This window comes from Triturus cristatus, chromosome 6 (genome assembly GCF_964204655.1).
Source record: "Triturus cristatus chromosome 6, aTriCri1.1, whole genome shotgun sequence".
Classification (NCBI taxonomy): Eukaryota; Metazoa; Chordata; class Amphibia; order Caudata; family Salamandridae; genus Triturus; species Triturus cristatus.
Window position 1 is genome coordinate 99,343,502 of NC_140589.1, and position 19,116 is coordinate 99,362,617.

The window sequence follows — 19,116 nt, forward strand, 5'->3', positions numbered from 1 at the left end:
TATGCACTTCCAACAGATCTTTGAACAATCTGTACAGAGCAGGACCTATGGAGAACTCTTTAGAACTTTGAGGCGAACAAAGAGAAAGTGCTATTCACCAGCCACTTGAACGGCTCAAAGCTGCTTTGAAATTGAGACAATAGCCACCTCTTGGCTGGCTAAAGCAATTTCAACAAGGGATCTCAAAGTCACAACATAGGGTGGAGTATGCAAATTTAAGCAGCCCCTGATCAAAGCCCTGAGGAAATTGCTGTAAGTGTGCTGGAGTCCAGTTGTCTACCAGATGCAAGGCATTCTTCCAAATTTGCTGGGCCCGTCTGGGCAGGGCATACAAGAGCATGACTCTTCCAGATGACCTCTTACATGGGTCCTATGCTCATTTGGTAAGGATTGCGCTTTGTCAGCAAGACGTTATAGAACCTAAATATATGAGAAACCCCATCTCTCTTGACAAGAGGAGAACGGAATAACGTGCCAGGTGAAGACCAACAGATGCAACTTCCATCAGATGTTAACCTGATAAAGGAGATTAAATCTCCAAAAGGCATGTCAGAAGTGGGATTCGAACCCACGCCTCCAAAGGAGACTGTGGCCTAAACACAGCGCCATAAACCTCTCGGCCATCCTGACAGTATAAGCTTTTAAGAAATGAATAAAAGTTACTCAGAAACGTCTACCTCCATGCAAGCCTGAAATAATTTAAACCTTCATACACAAGGTGCAACTTTATGCACAGGACAATAAACACAGAAGAACACATACGAAAGCACTTTATTTCACAGGTATACAGTTTTCATGCTTTTAGAACACCACATACCTCTCACCAGCTATTTAGGGTCCTGTATCCGACTCACAACATTTCCTTGCCTGCGACCTCTCTCTCTACACAAACAACTACAGCACAGGAAATAGGAATCAATAGGTGGGGCAGTTTATGCAAATGTATGCTGCCAATGTACCTTGCAGATCCTTGCTGGATACAAGAGAGTAGGCCTTGTTCCAGATAAACTATCCCTAGCAGGGAAAGTCTGAGCACAGGCACTCTTTTGCTCTTTAGCCCCTGGCCTGGGACTCACCCTCACTTGCTGAGGCGTGAAATTGTGCATACCAACTTTGCACAGAAGGTATGTTTGTGGTTGTTTGGGGATGGGTGGGAGGTCAAGAGCAGGGAAAAGCAGGTCTCCTTCACTACTAGACTACTCTTCTATGCCTCCCTGCCGTTCACTCACTCTGTCTTTGTTTCATTCTCTCCTTCCACAACACTCCTTCTCACTCACTCGCTCTATCACTTGTATTTTTGCCCTTGCTCTGCATTCTATAGTGGAAACATCTCTTGAATGAAGCATCTGAAAATGACGTGACATAAAATTTAAAACCTCCTTATTGGAAACCTAAAACATCACAAGACTTAATGTAACCCATTTCTTTCATAAAAAAGATTTTTAAAGTACCCCACAAAAGAAATATAAAACACCACGAGTGCTAGAAGAATATTACATTAACGTTAAAGATAGAATAGGGCAAATGCATTTGCAGTTGAAACTGAAGTTTGGTACTTATTCAGATATTATTTACATTGCCAATTTTTAGCTGAGATTCTAAAGGAACTGAGAGAGAAAATGGAATTCAAGTTTTGTCAGAAGTGGGATTCGAACCCACGCCTCCAGGAGAGACTGCGGCCTTAACGCAGCGTCTTAGACCACTCAGCCATCCTGACCCCATGCTGCTTTTTCATCTAAAGGGTGAGAAAGATATTAGGAACCAAAAAATGCACAGAGCTTAGGCCAATAGTGGCTAGAGCAAGAAAAAAACTCACTGCACTCTTCCAAGAAGACAATCCTATAAGCCACTGCGAGGGAAATGATCATATTTCTCAAGAAAAAAATTAGAGTAAACACAGGACTGTCAGAAGTGGGATTTGAACCCACGCCTCCAGAGGAGACTGCGACCTGAACGCAGCGCCTTAGACCACTCGGCCATCCTGACTTGCTTTCCCAGCATATTCCAGAGGCCAGACAGCCATGCAGGTGAGGTACTGAAAAGGAATGCCCTCAATTTATTTATCCTATTATATGCACTTCCAACAGATCTTTGAACAATCTGTACAGAGCAGGACCTATGGAGAACTCTTTAGAACTTTGAGGCGAACAAAGAGAAAGTGCTATTCACCAGCCACTTGAACGGCTCAAAGCTGCTTTGAAATTGAGACAATAGCCACCTCTTGGCTGGCTAAAGCAATTTCAACAAGGGATCTCAAAGTCACAACATAGGGTGGTGTATGCAAATTTAAGCAGCCCCTGATGAAAGCCCTGAGGAAATTGCTGTAAGTGTGCTGGAGTCCAGTTGTCTACCAGATGAATGGCATTCTTCCAAATTTGCTGGGCCCGTCTGGCCAGGGCATACAAGAGCATGACTCTTCCAGATGACCTCTTACATGGGTCCTATGCTCATTTGGTAAGGATTGCGCTTTGTCAGCAAGACGTTATAGAACCTAAATATATGAGAAACCCCATCTCTCTTGACAAGAGGAGAACGGAATAACGTGCCAAGTGAAGACCAACAGATGCAACTTCCATCAGATGTTAACCTGATAAAGGAGATTAAATCTCCAAAAGGCATGTCAGAAGTGGGATTCGAACCCACGCCTCCAAAGGAGACTGTGGCCTAAACACAGCGCCTTAGACCTCTCGGCCATCCTGACAGTATATGCTTTTAAGAAATGAATAAAAGTTACTCAGAAACGTCTACCTCAATGCATGCCTGAAAAAATTTAAACCTTCAAACACAAGGTGCAACTTTATGCACAGGACAATAAACACAGAAGAACACATACGAAAGCACTTTATTTCACAGGTATACAGTTTTCATGCTTTTAGAACACCACATACCTCTCACCAGCTATTTAGGGTCCTGTATCCGACTAACAACATTTCCTTGCCTGCGACCTCTCTCTCTACACAAACAACTACAGCACAGGAAGTAGGAAGGCAATAGGTGGGGCAGTTTATGCAAATTTATGCTGCCAATGTGCCTTGCAGATTCATGCAGGATTTCTAGATCCTTGCTGGATACAAGAGAGTAGGCCTTGTTCCAGATAAACTATCCCTAGCAGGGAAAGTCTGAGCACAGGCACTCTTTTGCTCTTTAGCCCCTGGCCTGGGACTCACCCTCACTTGCTGAGGCGTGAAATTCTGCATGCCAACTTTGCACAGAAGGTATGTTTGTGGTTGTTTGGGGATGGGTGGGAGGTCAAGAGCAGGGAAAAGCAGGTCTCCTTCACTACTAGACTACTCTTCTATGCCTCCCTGCCGTTCACTCACTCTGTCTTTGTTTCATTCTCTCCTTCCACAACACTCCTTCTCTCTCACTCACTCGCTCTATCACTTGTATTTTTGCCCTTGCTCTGCATTCTATAGTGGAAACATCTCTTGAATGAAGCATCTGAAAATGACGTGACATAAAATTTAAAACCTCCTTATTGGAAACCTAAAACATCACAAGACTTAATGTAACCCATTTCTTTCATAAAAAAGATTTTTAAAGTACCCCACAAAAGAAATATAAAACACCACGAGTGCTAGAAGAATATTACATTAACGTTAAAGATAGAATAGGGCAAATGCATTTGCAGTTGAAACTGAAGTTTGGTACTTATTCAGATATTATTTACATTGCCAATTTTTAGCTGAGATTCTAAAGGAACTGAGAGAGAAAATGGAATTCAAGTTTTGTCAGAAGTGGGATTCGAACCCACGCCTCCAGGAGAGACTGCGGCCTTAACGCAGCGCCTTAGACCACTCAGCCATCCTGACCCCATGCTGCTTTTTCATCTAAAGGGTGAGAAAGATATTAGGAACCAAAAAATGCACAGAGCTTAGGCCAATAGTGGCTAGAGCAAGAAAAAAACTCACTGCACTCTTCCAAGAAGACAATCCTATAAGCCACTGCGAGGGAAATGATCATATTTCTCAAGAAAAAAATTAGAGTAAACACAGGACTGTCAGAAGTGGGATTTGAACCCACGCCTCCAGAGGAGACTGCGACCTGAACGCAGCGCCTTAGACCACTCGGCCATCCTGACTTGCTTTCCCAGCATATTCCAGAGGCCAGACAGCCATGCAGGTGAGGTACTGAAAAGGAATGCCCTCAATTTATTTATCCTATTATATGCACTTCCAACAGATCTTTGAACAATCTGTACAGAGCAGGACCTATGGAGAACTCTTTAGAACTTTGAGGCGAACAAAGAGAAAGTGCTATTCACCAGCCACTTGAACGGCTCAAAGCTGCTTTGAAATTGAGACAATAGCCACCTCTTGGCTGGCTAAAGCAATTTCAACAAGGGATCTCAAAGTCACAACATAGGGTGGAGTATGCAAATTTAAGCAGCCCCTGATCAAAGCCCTGAGGAAATTGCTGTAAGTGTGCTGGAGTCCAGTTGTCTACCAGATGAATGGCATTCTTCCAAATTTGCTGGGCCCGTCTGGCCAGGGCATACAAGAGCATGACTCTTCCAGATGACCTCTTACATGGGTCCTATGCTCATTTGGTAAGGATTGCGCTTTGTCAGCAAGACGTTATAGAACCTAAATATATGAGAAACCCCATCTCTCTTGACAAGAGGAGAACGGAATAACGTGCCAAGTGAAGACCAACAGATGCAACTTCCATCAGATGTTAACCTGATAAAGGAGATTAAATCTCCAAAAGGCATGTCAGAAGTGGGATTCGAACCCACGCCTCCAAAGGAGACTGTGGCCTAAACACAGCGCCTTAGACCTCTCGGCCATCCTGACAGTATATGCTTTTAAGAAATGAATAAAAGTTACTCAGAAACGTCTACCTCAATGCATGCCTGAAAAAATTTAAACCTTCAAACACAAGGTGCACCTTTATGCACAGGACAATAAACACAGAAGAACACATACGAAAGCACTTTATTTCACAGGTATACAGTTTTCATGCTTTTAGAACACCACATACCTCTCACCAGCTATTTGGGGTCCTGTATCCGACTCACAACATTTCCTTGCCTGCGACCTCTCTCTCTACACAAACAACTACAGCACAGGAAGTAGGAAGGCAATAGGTGGGGCAGTTTATGCAAATTTATGCTGCCAATGTGCCTTGCAGATTCATGCAGGATTTCTAGATCCTTGCTGGATACAAGAGAGTAGGCCTTGTTCCAGATAAACTATCCCTAGCAGGGAAAGTCTGAGCACAGGCACTCTTTTGCTCTTTAGCCCCTGGCCTGGGACTCACCCTCACTTGCTGAGGCGTGAAATTCTGCATACCAACTTTGCACAGAAGGTATGTTTGTGGTTGTTTGGGGATGGGTGGGAGGTCAAGAGCAGGGAAAAGCAGGTCTCCTTCACTACTAGACTACTCTTCTATGCCTCCCTGCCGTTCACTCACTCTGTCTTTGTTTCATTCTCTCCTTCCACAACACTCCTTCTCTCTCACTCACTCGCTCTATCACTTGTATTTTTGCCCTTGCTCTGCATTCTATAGTGGAAACATCTCTTGAATGAAGCATCTGAAAATGACGTGACATAAAATTTAAAACCTCCTTATTGGAAACCTAAAACATCACAAGACTTAATGTAACCCATTTCTTTCATAAAAAAGATTTTTAAAGTACCCCACAAAACAAATATAAAACACCACGAGTGCTAGAAGAATATTACATTAACGTTAAAGATAGAATAGGGCAAATGCATTTGCAGTTGAAACTGAAGTTTGGTACTTATTCAGATATTATTTTCATTGCAAATTTTTAGCTGAGATTCTAAAGGAACTGAGAGAGAAAATGGAATTCAAGTTTTGTCAGAAGTGGGATTCGAACCCACGCCTCCAGGAGAGACTGCGGCCTTAACGCAGCGCCTTAGACCACTCGGCCATCGTGACCCCATGCTGCTTTTTCATCTAAAGGGTGAGAAAGATATTAGGAACCAAAAAATGCACAGAGCTGAGGGCAATAGTGGCTAGAGCAAGAAAAAAACTCACTGCACTCTTCCAAGAAGACAATCCTATAAGCCACTGCGAGGGAAATGATCATATTTCTCAAGAAAATAATTAGAGTAAACACAGGACTGTCAGAAGTGGGATTTGAACCCACGCCTCCAGAGGAGACTGCGACCTGAACGCAGCGCCTTAGACCACTCGGCCATCCTGACTTGCTTTCCCAGCATCTTCCAGAGGCCAGACAGCCATGCAGGTGAGGTACTGAAAAGGAATGCCCTCAATTTATTTATCCTATTATATGCACTTCCAACAGATCTTTGAACAATCTGTACAGAGCAGGACCTATGGAGAACTCTTTAGAACTTTGAGGCGAACAAAGAGAAAGTGCTATTCACCAGCCACTTGAACGGCTCAAAACTGCTTTGAAATTGAGACAATAGCCACCTCTTGGCTGGCTAAAGCAATTTCAACAAAGGATCTCAAAGTCACAACATAGGGTGGAGTATGCAAATTTAAGCAGCCCCTGATCAAAGCCCTGAGGAAATTGCTGTAAGTGTGCTGGAGTCCAGTTGTCTACCAGATGAATGGCATTCTTCCAAATTTGCAGGGCCCGTCTGGCCAGGGCATACAAGAGCATGACTCTTCCAGATGACCTCTTACATGGGTCCTATGCTCATTTGGTAAGGATTGCGCTTTGTCAGCAAGACGTTATAGAACCTAAATATATGAGAAACCCCACCTCTCTTGACAAGAGGAGAACGGAATAACGTGCCAAGTGAAGACCAACAGATGCAACTTCCATCAGATGTTAACCTGATAAAGGAGATTAAATCTCCAAAAGGCATGTCAGAAGTGGGATTCGAACCCACGCCTCCAAAGGAGACTGTGGCCTAAACAGAGCGCCTTAGACCTCTCGGCCATCCTGACACTATAGGCTTTTAAGAAATGAATAAAAGTTACTCAGAAACGTCTATCTCCATGCAAGCCTGAAATAATTTAAACCTTCAAACACAAGGTGCAACTTTATGCACAGGACAATAAACACAGAAGAACACATACGAAAGCACTTTATTTCACAGGTATACAGTTTTCATGCTTTTAGAACACCACATACCTCTCACCAGCTATTTAGGGTCCTGTATCCAACTCACAACATTTCCTTGCCTGCGACCTCTCTCTCTACACAAACAACTACAGCACAGGAAGTAGGAAGGCAATAGGTGGGGCAGTTTATGCAAATTTATGCTGCCAATGTGCCTTGCAGATTCATGCAGGATTTCTAGATCCTTGCTGGATACAAGAGAGTAGGCCTTGTTCCAGATAAACTATCCCTAGCAGGGAAAGTCTGAGCACAGGCACTCTTTTGCTCTTTAGCCCCTGGCCTGGGACTCACCCTCACTTGCTGAGGCGTGAAATTCTGCATACCAACTTTGCACAGAAGGTATGTTTGTGGTTGTTTGGGGATGGGTGGGAGGTCAAGAGCAGGGAAAAGCAGGTCTCCTTCACTACTAGACTACTCTTCTATGCCTCCCTGCCGTTCACTCACTCTGTCTTTGTTTCATTCTCTCCTTCCACAACACTCCTTCTCTCTCACTCACTCGCTCTATCACTTGTATTTTTGCCCTTGCTCTGCATTCTATAGTGGAAACATCTCTTGAATGAAGCATCTGAAAATGACGTGACATAAAATTTAAAACCTCCTTATTGGAAACCTAAAACATCACAAGACTTAATGTAACCCATTTCTTTCATAAAAAAGATTTTTAAAGTACCCCACAAAACAAATATAAAACACCACGAGTGCTAGAAGAATATTACATTAACGTTAAAGATAGAATAGGGCAAATGCATTTGAAACTGAAGTTTGGTACTTATTCAGATATTATTTACATTGCCAATTTTTAGCTGAGATTCTAAAGGAACTGAGAGAGAAAATGGAATTCAAGTTTTGTCAGAAGTGGGATTCGAACCCACGCCTCCAGGAGAGACTGCGGCCTTAACGCAGCGCCTTAGACCACTCGGCCATCCTGACCCCATGCTGCTTTTGCATCTAAAGGGTGAGAAAGATATTAGGAACCAAAAAATCCACAGAGCTGAGGGCAATAGTGGCTAGAGCAAGAAAAAAACTCACTGCACTCTTCCAAGAAGACAATCCTATAAGCCACTGCGAGGGAAATGATCATATTTCTCAAGAAAAAAATTAGAGTAAACACAGGACTGTCAGAAGTGGGATTTGAACCAACGCCTCCAGAGGAGACTGCGACCTGAACGCAGCGCCTTAGACCACTCGGCCATCCTGACTTGCTTTCCCATCATCTTCCAGAGGCCAAACAGCCATGCAGGTGAGGTACTGAAAAGGAATGCCCTCAATTTATTTATCCTATTATATGCACTTCCAACAGATCTTTGAACAATCTGTACAGAGCAGGACCTATGGAGAACTCTTTAGAACTTTGAGGCGAACAAAGAGAAAGTGCTATTCACCAGCCACTTGAACGGCTCAAAGCTGCTTTGAAATTGAGACAATAGCCACCTCTTGGCTGGCTAAAGCAATTTCAACAAGGGATCTCAAAGTCACAACATAGGGTGGAGTATCTAAATTTAAGCAGCCCCTGATCAAAGCCCTAAGGAAATTGCTGTAAGTGTGCTGGAGTCCAGTTGTCTACCAGATGCATGGCATTCTTCCAAATTTGCAGGGCCCGTCTGGCCAGGGCATACAAGAGCATGACTATTCCAGATGACCTCTTACATGGGTCCTATGCTCATTTGGTAAGGATTGCGCTTTGTCAGCAAGACGTTATAGAACCTAAATATATGAGAAACCCCATCTCTCTTGACAAGAGGAGAACGGAATAACGTGCCAAGTGAAGACCAACAGATGCAACTTCCATCAGATGTTAACCTGATAAAGGAGATTAAATCTCCAAAAGGCATATCAGAAGTGGGATTCGAACCCACGCCTCCAAAGGAGACTGTGGCCTAAACACAGCGCCTTAGACCTCTCGGCCATCCTGACAGTATAGGCTTTTAAGAAATGAATAAAAGTTACTCAGAAACGTCTACCTCCATGCAAGCCTGAAATAATTTAAACCTTCAAACACAAGGTGCAACTTTATGCACAGGACAATAAACACAGAAGAACACATACGAAGGCACTTTATTTCACAGGTATACAGTTTTCATGCTTTTAGAACACCACATACCTCTCACCAGCTATTTAGGGTCCTGTATCCGACTCACAACATTTCCTTGCCTGCGACCTCTCTCTCTACACAAACAACTACAGCACAGGAAGTAGGAAGGCAATAGGTGGGGCAGTTTATGCAAATGTATGCTGCCAATGTGCCTTGCAGATTCATGCAGGATTTCTAGATCCTTGCTGGATACAAGAGAGTAGGCCTTGTTCCAGATAAACTATCCCTAGCAGGGAAAGTCTGAGCACAGGCACTCTTTTGCTCTTTAGCCCCTGGCCTGGGACTCACCCTCACTTGCTGAGGCGTGAAATTCTGCATACCAACTTTGCACACAAGGTATGTTTGTGGTTGTTTGGGGATGGGTGGGAGGTCAAGAGCAGGGAAAAGCAGGTCTCCTTCACTACTAGACTCCTCTTCTATGCCTCCCTGCCATTCACTCACTCTGTCTTTGTTTCATTCTCTCCTTCCACAACACTCCTTCTCACTCACTCGCTCTATCACTTGTATTTTTGCCCTTGCTCTGCATTCTATAGTGGAAACATCTCTTGAATGAAGCATCTGAAAATGACGTGACATAAAATTTAAAACCTCCTTATTGGAAACCTAAAACATCACAAGACTTAATGTAACCCATTTCTTTCATAAAAAAGATTTTTAAAGTACCCCACAAAACAAATATAAAACACCACGAGTGCTAGAAGAATATAACATTAACGTTAAAGATAGAATAGGGCAAATGCATTTGCAGTTGAAACTGAAGTTTGGTACTTATTCAGATATTATTTACATTGCCAATTTTTAGCTGAGATTCTAAAGGAACTGAGAGAGAAAATGGAATTCAAGTTTTGTCAGAAGTGGGATTCGAACCCACGCCTCCAGGAGAGACTGCGGCCTTAACTCAGCGCCTTAGACCACTCGGCCATCCTGACCCCATGCTGCTTTTTCATCTAAAGGGTGAGAAAGATATGAGGAACCAAAAAATGCACATAGCTTAGGCCAATAGTGGCTAGAGCAAGAAAAAAACTCACTGCACTCTTCCAAGAAGACAATCCTATAAGGCACTGCGAGGGAAATGATCATATTTCTCAAGAAAAAAAGTAGAGTAAACACAGGACTATCAGAAGTGGGATTTGAACCCACGCCTCCAGAGGAGACTGCGACCTGAACGCAGCGCATTAGACCACCCGGCCATCCTGACTTCCTTTCCCAACATCTTCCAGAGGCCAGACAGCCATGCAGGTGAGGTAGTGAAAAGGAATGCCCTCAATTTATTTATCCTATTATATGCACTTCCAACAGATCTTTGAACAATCTGTACAGAGCAGGACCTATGGAGAACTCTTTAGAACTTTGACGCGAACAAAGAGAAAGTGCTATTCACCAGCCACTTGAACGGCTCAAAGCTGCTTTGAAATTGAGACAATAGCCACCTCTTGGCTGGCTAAAGCAATTTCAACAAGGGATCTCAAAGTCACAACATAGGGTGGAGTATGCAAATTTAAGCAGCCCCTGATCAAAGCCCTGAGGAAATTGCTGTAAGTGTGCTGGAGTCCAGTTGTCTACCAGATGAATGGCATTCTTCCAAATTTGCAGGGCCCGTCTGGCCAGGGCATACAAGAGCATGACTCTTCCAGATGACCTCTTACATGGGTCCTATGCTCATTTGGTAAGGATTGCGCTTTATCAGCAAGACGTTATAGAACCTAAATATATGAGAAACCCCATCTCTCTTGACAAGAGGAGAACGGAATAACGTGCCAGGTGAAGACCAACAGATGCAACTTCCATCAGATGTTAACCTGATAAAGGAGATTAAATCTCCAAAAGGCATGTCAGAAGTGGGATTTGAACCCACGCCTCCAAAGGAGACTGTGGCCTAAACACAGCACCTTAGACCTCTCGGCCATCCTGACAGTTTAGGCTTTTAAGAAATGAATAAAAGTTACTCAGAAACGTCTACCTCCATGCAAGCCTGAAATAATTTAAACCTTCAAACACAAGGTGCAACTTTATGCACAGGACAATAAACACAGAAGAACACATACGAAAGCACTTTATTTCACAGGTATACAGTTTTCATGCTTTTAGAACACCACATACCTCTCACCAGCTATTTAGGGTCCTGTATCCGACTCACAAAATTTCCTTGCCTGCGACCTCTCTCTCTACACAAACAACTACAGCACAGGAAGTAGGAAGGCAATAGGTGGGGCAGTTTATGCAAATTTATGCTGCCAATGTGCCTTGCAGATTCATGCAGGATTTCTAGATCCTTGCTGGATACAAGAGAGTAGACCTTGTTCCAGATAAACTATCCCTAGCAGGGAAAGTCTGAGCACAGGCACTCTTTTGCTCTTTAGCCCCTGGCCTGGGACTCACCCTCACTTGCCGAGGCGTGACATTCTGCATACCAACTTTGCACAGAAGGTATGTTTGTGGTTGTTTGGGGATGGGTAGGAGGTCAAGAGCAGGGAAAAGCAGGTCTTCTTCACTACTAGACTCCTCTTCTATGCCTCCCTGCCATTCACTCACTCTGTCTTTGTTTCATTCTCTCCTTCCACAACACTCCTTCTCACTCACTCGCTCTATCACTTGTATTTTTGCCCTTGCTCTGCATTCTATAGTGGAAACATCTCTTGAATGAAGCATCTGAAAATGACGTGACATAAAATTTAAAACCTCCTTATTGGAAACCTAAAACTTCACAAGAATTAATGTAACCCATTTCTTTCATAAAAAAGATTTTTAAAGTACCCCACAAAAGAAATATAAAACACCACGAGTGCTAGAAGAATATTACATTAACGTTAAAGATAGAATAGGGCAAATGCATTTGCAGTTGAAACTGAAGTTTGGTACTTATTCAGATATTATTTACATTGCCAATTTTTAGCTGAGATTCTAAAGGAACTGAGAGAGAAAATGGAATTCAAGTTTTGTCAGAAGTGGGATTCGAACCCACGCCTCCAGTAGAGACTGCGGCCTTAACGCAGCGCCTTAGACCACTCGGCCATCCTGACCCCATGCTGCTTTTTCATCTAAAGGGTGAGAAAGATATTAGGAACCAAAAAATGCACAGAGCTTAGGCCAATAGTGGCTAGAGCAAGAAAAAAACTCACTGCACTCTTCCAAGAAGACAATCCTATAAGCCACTGCGAGGGAAATGATCATATTTCTCAAGAAAAAAATTAGAGTAAACACAGGACTGTCAGAAGTGGGATTTGAACCCCCGCCTCCAGAGGAGACTGCAACCTGAAGGCAGCGCCTTAGACCACTCGGCCATCCTGACTTGCTTTCCCAGCATCTTCCAGAGGCCAGACAGCCATGCAGGTGAGGTACTGAAAAGGAATGCCCTCAATTTATTTATCCTATTATATGCACTTCCAACAGATCTTTGAACAATCTGTACAGAGCAGGACCTATGGAGAACTCTTTAGAACTTTGAGGCGAACAAAGAGAAAGTGCTATTCACCAGCCACTTGAACGGCTCAAAGCTGCTTTGAAATTGAGACAATAGCCACCTCTTGGCTGGCTAAAGCAATTTCAACAAGGGATCTCAAAGTCACAACATAGGGTGGAGTATGCAAATTTAAGCAGCCCCTGATCAAAGCCCTGAGGAAATTGCTGTAAGTGTGCTGGAGTCCAGTTGTCTACCAGATGAATGGCATTCTTCCAAATTTGCAGGGCCCGTCTGGCCAGGGCATACAAGAGCATGACTCTTCCAGATGACCTCTTACATGGGTCCTATGCTCATTTGGTAAGGATTGCGCTTTGTCAGCAAGACATTATAGAACCTAAATATATGAGAAACCCCATCTCTCTTGACAAGAGGAGAACGGAATAACGTGCCAAGTGAAGACCAACAGATGCAACTTCCATCAGATGTTAACCTGATAAAGGAGATTAAATCTCCAAAAGGAATGTCAGAAGTGGGATTCAAACCCACGCCTCCAAAGGAGACTGTGGCCTAAACACAGCACCTTAGACCTCTCGGCCATCCTGACAGTATAGGCTTTTAAGAAATGAATAAAAGTTACTCAGAAACGTCTACCTCCATGCAAGCCTGAAATAATTTAAACCTTCAAACACAAGGTGCAACTTTATGCACAGGACAATAAACACAGAAGAACACATACGAAAGCACTTTATTTCACAGGTATACAGTTTTCATGCTTTTAGAACACCACATACCTCTCACCAGCTATTTAGGGTCCTGTATCCGACTCACAACATTTCCTTGCCTGCGACCTCTCTCTCTACACAAACAACTACAGCACAGGAAGTAGGAAGGCAATAGGTGGGGCAGTTTATGCAAATTTATGCTGCCAATGTGCCTTGCAGATTCATGCAGGATTTCTAGATCCTTGCTGGATACAAGAGAGTAGGCCTTGTTCCAGATAAACTATCCCTAGCAGGGAAAGTCTGAGCACAGGCACTCTTTTGCTCTTTAGCCCCTGGCCTGGGACTCACCCTCACTTGCTGAGGCGTGAAATTCTGCATACCAACTTTGCACAGAAGGTATGTTTGTGGTTGTTTGGGGATGGGTGGGAGGTCAAGAGCAGGGAAAAGCAGGTCTCCTTCACTACTAGACTCCTCTTCTATGCCTCCCTGCCATTCACTCACTCTGTCTTTGTTTCATTCTCTCCTTCCACAACACTCCTTCTCACTCACTCGCTCTATCACTTGTATTTTTGCCCTTGCTCTGCATTCTATAGTGGAAACATCTCTTGAATGAAGCATCTGAAAATGACGTGACATAAAATTTAAAACCTCCTTATTGGAAACCTAAAACATCACAAGACTTAATGTAACCCATTTCTTTCATAAAAAAGATTTTTAAAGTACCCCACAAAACAAATATAAAACACCACGAGTGCTAGAAGAATATTACATTAACTTTAAAGATAGAATAGGGCAAATGCATTTGCAGTTGAAACTGAAGTGTGGTACTTATTCAGATATTATTTACATTGCCAATTTTTAGCTGAGATTCTAAAGGAACTGAGAGAGAAAATGGAATTCAAGTTTTGTCAGAAGTGGGATTTGAACCCATGCCTCCAGGAGAGACTGCGGCCTTAACGCAGCGCCTTAGACCACTCGGCCATCCTGACCCCATGCTGCTTTTGCATCTAAAGGGTGAGAAAGATATTAGGAACCAAAAAATGCACAGAGCTTAGGGCAATAGTGGCTAGAGCAAGAAAAAAACTCACTGCACTCTTCCAAGAAGACAATCCTATAAGCCACTGCGAGGGAAATGATCATATTTCTCAAGAAAAAAATTAGAGTAAACACAGGACTGTCAGAAGTGGGATTTGAACCCCCGCCTCCAGAGGAGACTGCAACCTGAAGGCAGCGCCTTAGACCACTCGGCCATCCTGACTTGCTTTCCCAGCATCTTCCAGAGGCCAGACAGCCATGCAGGTGAGGTACTGAAAAGGAATGCCCTCAATTTATTTATCCTATTATATGCACTTCCAACAGATCTTTGAACAATCTGTACAGAGCAGGACCTATGGAGAACTCTTTAGAACTTTGAGGCGAACAAAGAGAAAGTGCTATTCACCAGCCACTTGAACGGCTCAAAGCTGCTTTGAAATTGAGACAATAGCCACCTCTTGGCTGGCTAAAGCAATTTCAACAAGGGATCTCAAAGTCACAACATAGGGTGGAGTATGCAAATTTAAGCAGCCCCTGATCAAAGCCCTGAGGAAATTGCTGTAAGTGTGCTGGAGTCCAGTTGTCTACCAGATGCAAGGCATTCTTCCAAATTTGCTGGGCCCGTCTGGGCAGGGCATACAAGAGCATGACTCTTCCAGATGACCTCTTACATGGGTCCTATGCTCATTTGGTAAGGATTGCGCTTTGTCAGCAAGACGTTATAGAACCTAAATATATGAGAAACCCCATCTCTCTTGACAAGAGGAGAACGGAATAACGTGCCAGGTGAAGACCAACAGATGCAACTTCCATCAGATGTTAACCTGATAAAGGAGATTAAATCTCCAAAAGGCATGTCAGAAGTGGGATTCGAACCCACGCCTCCAAAGGAGACTGTGGCCTAAACACAGCGCCATAAACCTCTCGGCCATCCTGACAGTATAGGCTTTTAAGAAATGAATAAAAGTTACTCAGAAACGTCTACCTCCATGCAAGCCTGAAATAATTTAAACCTTCATACACAAGGTGCAACTTTATGCACAGGACAATAAACACAGAAGAACACATACGAAAGCACTTTATTTCACAGGTATACAGTTTTCATGCTTTTAGAACACCACATACCTCTCACCAGCTATTTAGGGTCCTGTATCCGACTCACAACATTTCCTTGCCTGCGACCTCTCTCTCTACACAAACAACTACAGCACAGGAAATAGGAATCAATAGGTGGGGCAGTTTATGCAAATGTATGCTGCCAATGTACCTTGCAGATCCTTGCTGGATACAAGAGAGTAGGCCTTGTTCCAGATAAACTATCCCTAGCAGGGAAAGTCTGAGCACAGGCACTCTTTTGCTCTTTAGCCCCTGGCCTGGGACTCACCCTCACTTGCTGAGGCGTGAAATTGTGCATACCAACTTCGCACAGAAGGTATGTTTGTGGTTGTTTGGGGATGGGTGGGAGGTCAAGAGCAGGGAAAAGCAGGTCTCCTTCACTACTAGACTACTCTTCTATGCCTCCCTGCCGTTCACTCACTCTGTCTTTGTTTCATTCTCTCCTTCCACAACACTCCTTCTCACTCACTCGCTCTATCACTTGTATTTTTGCCCTTGCTCTGCATTCTATAGTGGAAACATCTCTTGAATGAAGCATCTGAAAATGACGTGACATAAAATTTAAAACCTCCTTATTGGAAACCTAAAACATCACAAGACTTAATGTAACCCATTTCTTTCATAAAAAAGATTTTTAAAGTACCCCACAAAAGAAATATAAAACACCACGAGTGCTAGAAGAATATTACATTAACGTTAAAGATAGAATAGGGCAAATGCATTTGCAGTTGAAACTGAAGTTTGGTACTTATTCAGATATTATTTACATTGCCAATTTTTAGCTGAGATTCTAAAGGAACTGAGAGAGAAAATGGAATTCAAGTTTTGTCAGAAGTGGGATTCGAACCCACGCCTCCAGGAGAGACTGCGGCCTTAACGCAGCGTCTTAGACCACTCAGCCATCCTGACCCCATGCTGCTTTTTCATCTAAAGGGTGAGAAAGATATTAGGAACCAAAAAATGCACAGAGCTTAGGCCAATAGTGGCTAGAGCAAGAAAAAAACTCACTGCACTCTTCCAAGAAGACAATCCTATAAGCCACTGCGAGGGAAATGATCATATTTCTCAAGAAAAAAATTAGAGTAAACACAGGACTGTCAGAAGTGGGATTTGAACCCACGCCTCCAGAGGAGACTGCGACCTGAACGCAGCGCCTTAGACCACTCGGCCATCCTGACTTGCTTTCCCAGCATATTCCAGAGGCCAGACAGCCATGCAGGTGAGGTACTGAAAAGGAATGCCCTCAATTTATTTATCCTATTATATGCACTTCCAACAGATCTTTGAACAATCTGTACAGAGCAGGACCTATGGAGAACTCTTTAGAACTTTGAGGCGAACAAAGAGAAAGTGCTATTCACCAGCCACTTGAACGGCTCAAAGCTGCTTTGAAATTGAGACAATAGCCACCTCTTGGCTGGCTAAAGCAATTTCAACAAGGGATCTCAAAGTCACAACATAGGGTGGTGTATGCAAATTTAAGCAGCCCCTGATCAAAGCCCTGAGGAAATTGCTGTAAGTGTGCTGGAGTCCAGTTGTCTACCAGATGAATGGCATTCTTCCAAATTTGCTGGGCCCGTCTGGCCAGGGCATACAAGAGCATGACTCTTCCAGATGACCTCTTACATGGGTCCTATGCTCATTTGGTAAGGATTGCGCTTTGTCAGCAAGACGTTATAGAACCTAAATATATGAGAAACCCCATCTCTCTTGACAAGAGGAGAACGGAATAACGTGCCAAGTGAAGACCAACAGATGCAACTTCCATCAGATGTTAACCTGATAAAGGAGATTAAATCTCCAAAAGGCATGTCAGAAGTGGGATTCGAACCCACGCCTCCAAAGGAGACTGTGGCCTAAACACAGCGCCTTAGACCTCTCGGCCATCCTGACAGTATATGCTTTTAAGAAATGAATAAAAGTTACTCAGAAACGTCTACCTCAATGCATGCCTGAAAAAATTTAAACCTTCAAACACAAGGTGCAACTTTATGCACAGGACAATAAACACAGAAGAACACATACGAAAGCACTTTATTTCACAGGTATACAGTTTTCATGCTTTTAGAACACCACATACCTCTCACCAGCTATTTAGGGTCCTGTATCCGACTAACAACATTTCCTTGCCTGCGACCTCTCTCTCTACACAAACAACTACAGCACAGGAAGTAGGAAGGCAATAGGTGGGGCAGTTTATGCAAATTTATGCTGCCAATGTGCCTTGCAGATTCATGCAGGATTTCTAGATCCTTGCTGGATACAAGAGAGTAGGCCTTGTTCCAGATAAACTATCCCTAGCAGGGAAAGTCTGAGCACAGGCACTCTTTTGCTCTTTAGCCCCTGGCCTGGGACTCACCCTCACTTGCTGAGGCGTGAAATTCTGCATGCCAACTTTGCACAGAAGGTATGTTTGTGGTTGTTTGGGGATGGGTGGGAGGTCAAGAGCAGGGAAAAGCAGGTCTCCTTCACTACTAGACTACTCTTCTATGCCTCCCTGCCGTTCACTCACTCTGTCTTTGTTTCATTCTCTCCTTCCACAACACTCCTTCTCTCTCACTCACTCGCTCTATCACTTGTATTTTTGCCCTTGCTCTGCATTCTATAGTGGAAACATCTCTTGAATGAAGCATCTGAAAATGACGTGACATAAAATTTAAAACCTCCTTATTGGAAACCTAAAACATCACAAGACTTAATGTAACCCATTTCTTTCATAAAAAAGATTTTTAAAGTACCCCACAAAAGAAATATAAAACACCACGAGTGCTAGAAGAATATTACATTAACGTTAAAGATAGAATAGGGCAAATGCATTTGCAGTTGAAACTGAAGTTTGGTACTTATTCAGATATTATTTTCATTGCAAATTTTTAGCTGAGATTCTAAAGGAACTGAGAGAGAAAATGGAATTCAAGTTTTGTCAGAAGTGGGATTCAAACCCACGCCTCCAGGAGAGACTGCGGCCTTAACGCAGCGCCTTAGACCACTCGGCCATCCTGACCCCATGCTGCTTTTTCTTCTAAAGGGTGAGAAAGATATTAGGAACCAAAAAATGCACAGAGCTGAGGGCAATAGTGGCTAGAGCAAGAAAAAAACTCACTGCACTCTTCCAAGAAGACAATCCTATAAGCCACTGCGAGGGAAATGATCATATTTCTCAAGAAAATAATTAGAGTAAACACAGGACTGTCAGAAGTGGGATTTGAACCCACGCCTCCAGAGGAGACTGCGACCTGAACGCAGCGCCTTAGACCACTCGGCCATCCTGACTTGCTTTCCCAGCATCTTCCAGAGGCCAGACAGCCATGCAGGTGAGGTACTGAAAAGGAATGCCCTCAATTTATTTATCCTATTATATGCACTTCCAACAGATCTTTGAACAATCTGTACAGAGCAGGACCTATGGAGAACTCTTTAGAACTTTGAGGCGAACAAAGAGAAAGTGCTATTCACCAGCCACTTGAACGGCTCAAAACTGCTTTGAAATTGAGACAATAGCCACCTCTTGGCTGGCTAAAGCAATTTCAACAAGGGATCTCAAAGTCACAACATAGGGTGGAGTATGCAAATTTAAGCAGCCCCTGATCAAAGCCCTGAGGAAATTGCTGTAAGTGTGCTGGAGTCCAGTTGTCTACCAGATGAATGGCATTCTTCCAAATTTGCAGGGCCCGTCTGGCCAGGG

General features: G+C 43.4%; 18 non-coding genes across 18 annotated transcripts; all 18 read right to left on the minus strand.

Moving 5' to 3' along the window:
• Window positions 1–547: 547 nt before the first annotated feature.
• TRNAL-UAG (transfer RNA leucine (anticodon UAG)) lies at window positions 548–630 on the minus strand. The gene has a single exon. It is a non-coding gene; the product is annotated as a tRNA-Leu (tRNA).
• Window positions 631–1,903: 1,273 nt separating this feature from the next.
• On the minus strand, window positions 1,904–1,986 carry TRNAL-CAG (transfer RNA leucine (anticodon CAG)). The gene has a single exon. It is a non-coding gene; the product is annotated as a tRNA-Leu (tRNA).
• A 632-nt stretch (window positions 1,987–2,618) lies between these two features.
• TRNAL-UAG (transfer RNA leucine (anticodon UAG)) lies at window positions 2,619–2,701 on the minus strand. The gene has a single exon. It is a non-coding gene; the product is annotated as a tRNA-Leu (tRNA).
• Window positions 2,702–3,729: 1,028 nt separating this feature from the next.
• On the minus strand, window positions 3,730–3,812 carry TRNAL-AAG (transfer RNA leucine (anticodon AAG)). The gene has a single exon. It is a non-coding gene; the product is annotated as a tRNA-Leu (tRNA).
• A 186-nt stretch (window positions 3,813–3,998) lies between these two features.
• TRNAL-CAG (transfer RNA leucine (anticodon CAG)) lies at window positions 3,999–4,081 on the minus strand. The gene has a single exon. It is a non-coding gene; the product is annotated as a tRNA-Leu (tRNA).
• Window positions 4,082–4,713: 632 nt separating this feature from the next.
• On the minus strand, window positions 4,714–4,796 carry TRNAL-UAG (transfer RNA leucine (anticodon UAG)). The gene has a single exon. It is a non-coding gene; the product is annotated as a tRNA-Leu (tRNA).
• Window positions 4,797–6,093: 1,297 nt separating this feature from the next.
• TRNAL-CAG (transfer RNA leucine (anticodon CAG)) lies at window positions 6,094–6,176 on the minus strand. The gene has a single exon. It is a non-coding gene; the product is annotated as a tRNA-Leu (tRNA).
• A 1,737-nt stretch (window positions 6,177–7,913) lies between these two features.
• On the minus strand, window positions 7,914–7,996 carry TRNAL-AAG (transfer RNA leucine (anticodon AAG)). The gene has a single exon. It is a non-coding gene; the product is annotated as a tRNA-Leu (tRNA).
• A 901-nt stretch (window positions 7,997–8,897) lies between these two features.
• TRNAL-UAG (transfer RNA leucine (anticodon UAG)) lies at window positions 8,898–8,980 on the minus strand. The gene has a single exon. It is a non-coding gene; the product is annotated as a tRNA-Leu (tRNA).
• Window positions 8,981–10,004: 1,024 nt separating this feature from the next.
• TRNAL-AAG (transfer RNA leucine (anticodon AAG)) lies at window positions 10,005–10,087 on the minus strand. Its single transcript has one exon. It is a non-coding gene; the product is annotated as a tRNA-Leu (tRNA).
• Window positions 10,088–10,988: 901 nt separating this feature from the next.
• TRNAL-UAG (transfer RNA leucine (anticodon UAG)) lies at window positions 10,989–11,071 on the minus strand. The gene has a single exon. It is a non-coding gene; the product is annotated as a tRNA-Leu (tRNA).
• Window positions 11,072–12,095: 1,024 nt separating this feature from the next.
• TRNAL-AAG (transfer RNA leucine (anticodon AAG)) lies at window positions 12,096–12,178 on the minus strand. Its single transcript has one exon. It is a non-coding gene; the product is annotated as a tRNA-Leu (tRNA).
• Window positions 12,179–14,186: 2,008 nt separating this feature from the next.
• TRNAL-AAG (transfer RNA leucine (anticodon AAG)) lies at window positions 14,187–14,269 on the minus strand. Its single transcript has one exon. It is a non-coding gene; the product is annotated as a tRNA-Leu (tRNA).
• A 901-nt stretch (window positions 14,270–15,170) lies between these two features.
• Window positions 15,171–15,253, minus strand: TRNAL-UAG (transfer RNA leucine (anticodon UAG)). Its single transcript has one exon. It is a non-coding gene; the product is annotated as a tRNA-Leu (tRNA).
• Window positions 15,254–16,526: 1,273 nt separating this feature from the next.
• Window positions 16,527–16,609, minus strand: TRNAL-CAG (transfer RNA leucine (anticodon CAG)). Its single transcript has one exon. It is a non-coding gene; the product is annotated as a tRNA-Leu (tRNA).
• Window positions 16,610–17,241: 632 nt separating this feature from the next.
• TRNAL-UAG (transfer RNA leucine (anticodon UAG)) lies at window positions 17,242–17,324 on the minus strand. Its single transcript has one exon. It is a non-coding gene; the product is annotated as a tRNA-Leu (tRNA).
• Window positions 17,325–18,352: 1,028 nt separating this feature from the next.
• Window positions 18,353–18,435, minus strand: TRNAL-AAG (transfer RNA leucine (anticodon AAG)). Its single transcript has one exon. It is a non-coding gene; the product is annotated as a tRNA-Leu (tRNA).
• A 186-nt stretch (window positions 18,436–18,621) lies between these two features.
• On the minus strand, window positions 18,622–18,704 carry TRNAL-CAG (transfer RNA leucine (anticodon CAG)). Its single transcript has one exon. It is a non-coding gene; the product is annotated as a tRNA-Leu (tRNA).
• Window positions 18,705–19,116: the final 412 nt, after the last annotated feature.